At 39.9% G+C, this 7,407-nt stretch overlaps 1 non-coding gene across 1 annotated transcript; it reads left to right on the top strand.

Moving 5' to 3' along the window:
• Window positions 1–6,857: 6,857 nt before the first annotated feature.
• LOC112780613 (small nucleolar RNA R71) lies at window positions 6,858–6,965 on the top strand. The gene has a single exon (XR_003191437.1). It is a non-coding gene; the product is annotated as a small nucleolar RNA R71 (small nucleolar RNA).
• The last annotated feature ends 442 nt before the right edge of the window (window positions 6,966–7,407 follow it).

The following is a 7,407-nucleotide window of genomic DNA, read 5'->3' as shown; positions in this document are numbered from 1 at the left end:
GATAAAGCGGTGTAAGTTTAAGCTTATACAAAACATATATAGTCCTTTGTATGTGGTACGACATGACATTGAATTTAAAATAATGTTCACACACTTACAAAATGATGTTGTGTCTTTATTTATTTGATTTGCAATGTGTTGTTAAGCTTATGCAAAACATATATTGTTTTTTTTAAGGACAGGAACTTGTAATTGAAAGAAAGAGCGAAAGTGGATTGGATAAATGGTAAATTTAGTTTGATAAATTTTATGTATAAAAATTGGATTCCTAAGTTTTTTATGTATAAATAGTTTTTCTGAATCTTAATGATTTTTCAGCATGCTTGAGTTTTTAATATTTAATAATTTATTTTACTATTGTGTAGGCAATAATGGATAGTACCAACATGGATGTAGTGGCTCAAGAACAACAAGAAGAAACTCCTGTTGAAGAAACTACTAATTTTGTTCCAGACGAGTCTGCCTCAGGTGAAAATAGCAACAAATCTTTATTGAAAAGTGTTTATTGGCAATACTTTAGTAGATATAAAGAGGGGGAAGAGTGGAAGGCAAATTGAAACCATTGTAAGTCTGTTCTTGGTGCGAATCCAAGGAAAGGGACTACAAATTTGAAGAAACATGTGCTTCATTATTGTAAGAGAATAAAATTAGCAAATTCAAGACAATCAACAATTGCCGAATCTCTTCAAAGACATGGAAAGAATAGTTCATATGCTTTTATATTTGATGCATCTCACACAAGAAAATTGATTGCTAAGTCCATTTGTATGCATGAGTATCCTTTGTCATATGTGGATCATGTTGCAACAAGAGAAGTGTTTGCTTCAATGCAAACAACGTTTAAGATGCCAAGCCAAAACATAATCAAGAAGGATATCTTGGAAATGTACGAAGTGGAGAAGCTTAATATAAACAAGATGATGGATGCAAATGATAGTCGAGTGGCTATTACAACTGACATGTGGACTTCCAACCAGGAAAAAGGATACATGGTTGTTACAGTACACTACATTGATAGTTCATGGAATTTGCAAATGTGAGTATTGAGGTAATACCTTAAACTTTGCTTCTAGTATAAGATATGCTTTCTAATGCTTGATGTACTTGTGATATTTTCAGCTTTACTTATGTTCTTGCTCCTCATTCAAGTGAAGTTCTCTCTAATGCATTAACGAAAGTTTTGTTGGAGTGGAACTTAGATAGAAAATTATCAACTATTACATTGGATAATTGTTCTACAAATGATGCTATGATTGATGTGTTGTTGGGACTGGTGCACGAAATTGTGATCTCCAGGCTCGAACAAATCCCTGGTAATGGCTCCAAAGCTTGGTGCTTTGATCTTAATTCATAATTGTCACAACTTCGATACAACTAACCAGCAAGTGCACTGGGTCGTCCAAGTAATACCTTACGTGAGTAAGGGTCGAATCCCACGGAGATTGTTGGTATGAAGCAAGCTATGGTCACCTTGTAAATCTCAGTCAGGCAGATATAAAGTAATGATATGGTTTTCGAAATTAAATAATAAGATAGGGATAGAGATACTTATGTAAATCATTGGTAGGAATTTCAGATAAGCGAATGGAGATGCTTTTCGTTCCTCTGAACCTCTGCTTTCCTGCTATCTTCATCCAGTCAGTCTTACTCCTTTCCATGGCTGGCTTTATGTGATACATCACCACTGTCAATGGCTACTTTCGTTCATCTCACGGGAAAATGATCCAATGCCCTGTCACGGCACGGCTAATCGTCTGGAGGCATCACCCTTGTCAATGGCTTCATCTTATCCTCTCAGTGAATAATATGCTCACGCACCCTGTCACGGCACGGCTATTCATCTGTCGGTTCTCGATCATGCCGGAATAGGATTTACTATCCTTTTGCGTCTGTCACTAACGCCCTGCAATCGCGAGTTAGGAGCTCGTCACAGTCATTCAATCATTGAATCCTACTTGGAATACCACAAACAAGGTTTAGACTTTCCGGATTCTCTTGAATGCCGCCATCATTCTAGCGTACGCCACGAAGATTCTGGTTAGGAGATCTAAGAGATACTCATTCAGTCGAAGGTAGAACGGAAGTGGTTGTCAGGCACGCGTTCATAGGGAATGATGATGATTGTCACGTTCATCACATTCAGGTTGAAGTGCGAATGAATATCTTAGAAGCGAAATAAGATGAATTGAATAGAAAACAGTAGTACTTTGCATTAATTTTTGAGGAACAGCAGAGCTCCACACCTTAATCTATGGAGTGTAGAAACTCTACCGTATGAAAATACATAAGTGAAGGTCCAGGCATGGCCGAGATGGCCAGTCCCCAAAACGTGATCAAAGGATCATAAGGTAATCCAAAGATGTCAAATACAATAGTAAGAGGTCCTATTTATAATAAACTAGCTACTAGGGTTTACATGAGTAAGTATTTGATGTATAAATCCACTTCCGGGGCCCACTTGGTGTGTGTTTGGGCTGAGCTTAAGTGTTGCACGTGCAGAGGCCATTTGTGGAGTTGAACGCCAATTTTTGTGCCAGTTTGGGCGTTCAACTCTGGTTTTGGATCCTTTTCTGGCGCTGGACGCCAGATTTGGGTAGAAAGCTGGCGTTGAACGCCATTTTACGTCGTCAATTCTTGGCCAAAGTATGGACTATTATATATTTCTGGAAAGCCCTGGATGTCTACTTTCCAACGCAATTGGAAGCACGCCATTTCGAGTTCTGTAGCTCCAGAAAATCCACTTTGAGTGCAGGGAGGTCAGAATCCAACAGCATCAGCAGTCCTTTTTCAACCTCTGAATCTGATTTCTGCTCAAGTCCCTCAATTTCAGCCAGAAAATACCTGAAATCACAGAAAAACACACAAACTCATAGTAAAGTCCAGAAATGTGAATTTAACATAAAATCTATTAAAAACATCCCTAAAAGTAACTAGATCCTACTAAAAACATACTAAAAACAATGTCAAAAAGCGTATAAATTATCCGCTCATCACAACACCAAACTTAAATTGTTGCTTGTCCCCAAGCAACTGAAAATCAAAATAGGATAAAAAGAATAGAATATACTATAAATTCCAAACTACCAATGAAACAGAGCTTCAATCATATGAGCGGGACTTATAGCTTTTTGTCTCTTGAATAGTTTTGGCATCTCACTTTATCCATTGAGGTTCAGAATGATTGGCATCTATAGGAACTCAGAGTTCAGATAGTGTTATTGATTCTCCTAGTTCAGTATGATGATTCTTGAACACAGCTTCTTTATGAGTCTTGGCCGTGGCCCTAAGCACTTTGTTTTCCAGTATTACCACCGGATACATAAATGCCACAGACACATAATTGGGTGAACCTTTTTAGATTGTGACTCAGCTTTGCTAAAGTCCCCAATTAGAGGTGTCCAGGGTTCTTAAGCACACTCTTTTTTTTGCTTTGGACCTTGACTTTAACCGCTCAGTCTCAAGTTTTCACTTGACACCTACACGCCACAAGCACATGGTTAGGGACAGCTTGGTTTAGCCGCTTAGACCAGGATTTTATTCCTTTAGGCCCTCCTATCCACTGATGCTCAAAGCCTTGGGATCCTTTTTAATTGCCCTTGCCTTTTGGTTTTAAGGGTTATTGGCTTTTTCTGCTTGCTTTTTCTTTTTCTTTCTATATTTTTTTTCGCCTATTTTTTTTTTTCTGCAAGCTTTGTTCTTTGCTGCTTTTTCTTGCTTCAAGAATCATTTTTATGATTTTTCAGATTATCAAATAACATGTCTCCTAGTCATCATTCTTTCAAGAGCCAACATATTTAACATTCTTAAACAACAACTTCAAAAGACATATGCACTGTTCAAGCATTCATTCAGAAAACAAGAAGCATTGTCACCACATCAATATAATTAAGCTAAGTTCAAGGATAAATTCGAAACTCATGTACTTCTTGTTCTTTTTGAATTAAAACAGTTTTTATTTAAGAGAGGTGATGGATTCATAGGACATTCATAACTTTAAGACAAAGTTACTAACTACTAATGATCATGTAATGAAGACACAAACACAGATAAGCACATAACATAGAAAACGAAAAACAGAAGAAATAAGAACAAGGAATGAATCCACCTTAGTGATGTCCTTGAGCTCTTCTATGTCTCTTCCTTGTCTTTGCTGCTCCTCCTTCATTGCTTTTAGATCTTCTTTGATTTCATGAAGGATGATGGAGTGCTCTTGATGTTCCACCCTTAGTTGCTTCCAATAATTGTGTGGAAGAAAATGTATCCCCTGAGGTGTCTCAGGGATCTCTTGATTTGCAGTCAAATGTTCTACCACTGAGCTATAGACCCTTGATGGAAGCTTTTGTCTTCCCTTTCCTCTTTCTAGAGGTTTCTCTGGCCTTAGGTGCCATCAATGGTTATGGAAAAAAAACAAAAAAGCTATGCTTTTACCACACCAAACTTAGAATGTTGCTCGCCCTCGAGCAAAAGAAGAAAGAATAGAAGAATAAGAAGAAGATATGGAGGAGATGGAGGGAGATGTGTATTCGGCCATATGGGTGGGATTGGGTGGGGAAGAGATGTTGAATTTTGAAGGAAAGTGGGTGTTTGGATGTGAGTGGTAAAGTGTTAATAGGGAAGAGTGTTTATTGGGAATAGAGGATGATTGAGAAGAGAGAAGAGAGTGAGTGGAGGTAGGTGGGGATCCTGTGGGGTCCACAGATCCTGAGGTGATTCTGTGAGGTCCACAGATCTTGAGGTGTCAAGGCATTTACATCCCTGCACCAATTTAGGCATGCAAAATGCCCTTGCACACAACTCTGGGCGTTCAGCGCCAGGTTGGTGCCCATTTTGGGCGTTCAACGCCCATTTGCTGCCATTTCTGGCGTTGAACGCCAGAACCATGCTTGTTCTGGGCGTTCAGCGCCAGGATGCTCCCATTCTGGGCGTTCAGCGCCAGAACTATGCTCTGTTCTGGTGTTTGAACGCCAGACAGATGCTCCTCCAGGGTGTGATTTTTCTTCTGCTGTTTTTTATTCCGTTTTCAATTTTTATATTTATTTTGTGACTCCACATGATCATGAACCTAAGAAAACATGAAAAACAATAAAAATAAGAATTAGATAAACATTGGGTTGCCTCCCAACAAGCGCTTCTTTAATGTCAATAGCTTGACAGTGGGCTCTCAAGGAGCCTCACAGATGTGTAGAGCTTTGTTGAAACTCTCCAACACCAAACTTAGAGTTTGGATATGGGAGTTCAACACCAAACTTAGAGCTTGGTTGTGGCCTCCCAACACCAAACTTAGAGTTTGATTGTGGGGGCTCTGGTTGACTCTGCTTTGAGAGAAGCTTTTCAAGCTTCCTCTCCATGGTTGCAGAGGGAGATCCTTGAGTTTTGAATACAAGGGAGTTCTCATTCCATTGAAGGACTATTTCACCTCTGTCAACATCAATCACAGCTCTTGCTGTGGCCAGGAAAGGTCTTCCTAGGATGATGGATTCATCCTCTTCCTTTCCAGTATCCAGGACTATGAAATCAGTAGGTATGTAAAGGCCTTCAACCTTTACTAATACATCTTCTACTTGTCCATAAGCCTGTCTTCTTGAGCTGTCTGCCATCTCTAGTGAGATTTTAGCAGCTTGCACCCCATAGATTCCCAGTTTCTCTATTACAGAGAGGGGCATGAGGTTTATTCCTGAACCAAGGTCACACAGAGCCTTAAAGATCATGGTGCCTATGGTACAAGGGTTTATGAACTTTCCAGGATCCTGTCTCTTCTGAGGCAATGTCAGTTGATCCAGATCACTTAGTTCATTGATAAACAAGGGAGGTTCAACTTCCCAAGTATCAATGCCAAATAATTTGGCATTCAGCTTCATGATTGCACCAAGAAACTTGGCAGTTTGCTCTTCAGTAACATCCTCATTCTCTTCAGAAGAGGAATACTCATCAGAGCTCATGAAGGGCATAAGGAGGTTCAATGGGATCTCTATGGTCTCTAGATGAGCCTCAGAATCCTTTGGTTCCTCAGAGGGAAGCTCCTTATTGATCACTGGACGTCCCAGGAGGTCTTCCTCCTTGGGATTCACGTCCTCTCCTCTCCTCACAGGTTCGGCCATGGCGCTTATGTCAATAGCCTTGCACTCTCCTTTTGGATTCTCTTCTGTATTGCTTGGGAGAGTACTAGGAGGGATTTCAGTGATCCTTTTACTCAGCTGGCCCACTTGTGCTTCCAAATTTCTAATGGAAGACCTTGTTTCATTCATGAAACTTACAGTGGCCTTAGATAGATCAGAGACTAGATTTGCTAAATTAGAAGCATTTTGTTCAGAGTTCTCTGTCTGTTGCTGAGTGGATGATGGAGAAGGTTTGCTATTGCTAAACCTGTTTCTTCCACCATTATTAAAGCCTTGTTGGGGCTTTTGATCCTTCCATGAGAAATTTGGATGATTTCTCCATGTTGAGTTATAGGTGTTTCCATAAGGTTCACCTAAGTAATTTACCTCTGCTATTGCAGGGTTCTCAGGATCATAGGCTTCTTCTTCAGAAGATGCCTCTTGAGTATTGTTGGATGCAGCTTGCATTCCATGCAGACTCTGAGAAATCATATTGACTTGCTGAGTCAATATTTTGTTCTGAGCCAATATGGCATTCAGAGTATCAACCTCAAGAACTCCCTTCTTCATAGGCGTCCCATTACTCACAGGATTCCTTTCAGAAGTGTACATGAACTGGTTATTAGCAACCATGTCAATGAGTTCTTGAGCTTCTGTAGGCGTTTTCTTTAGGTGAATGGATCCACCTGCAGAAGTGTCCAGTGACATCTTTGATAACTCAGACAGACCATCATAGAATATATCCAGGATGGTCCATTCTGAAAGCATGTCAGAAGGACACTTTTTGGTCAACTGTTTGTATCTTTCCCAAGCTTCATAGAGGGATTCACCTTCCTTCTGTCTGAAGGTTTGAACATCAGCTCTAAGCTTGCTCAGCTTTTGAGGAGGAAAGTACTTGGCTAAGAAAGCCGTGACCAGCTTATCCCAAGAGTTCAGGCTGTCTTTGGGTTGAGAATTCAACCATAATCTAGCTCTGTCTCTTACAGCAAAAGGGAAAAGCATGAGCCTGTAGACTTCAGGATCTACTCCATTAGTCTTAACAGTATCACATATCTGCAAGAATTCAGTTAAAAACTGAAAAGGATCTTCAGATGGAAGTCCATGAAACTTGCAGTTCTACTGCATCAGAGAAACTAATTGAGGTTTCAGCTCAAAGTTGTTTGCTCCAATGGCAGGAATGGAGATGCTTCTTCCATGTAAATTGGAATTAGGTGCAGTAAAGTCACCAAGCATCTTCCTTACATTATTATTATTTTCGGCTGCCATCTCCTCTGCCTGTTCGAAAATTTCTGAAAGGTTATCTCTGGATTGT

Source organism: Arachis hypogaea, chromosome 19 (assembly GCF_003086295.3).
Source record: "Arachis hypogaea cultivar Tifrunner chromosome 19, arahy.Tifrunner.gnm2.J5K5, whole genome shotgun sequence".
NCBI classification, from domain to species: domain Eukaryota; kingdom Viridiplantae; phylum Streptophyta; class Magnoliopsida; order Fabales; family Fabaceae; genus Arachis; species Arachis hypogaea.
This window is presented reverse-complemented; position numbering and strand designations above follow the sequence as displayed.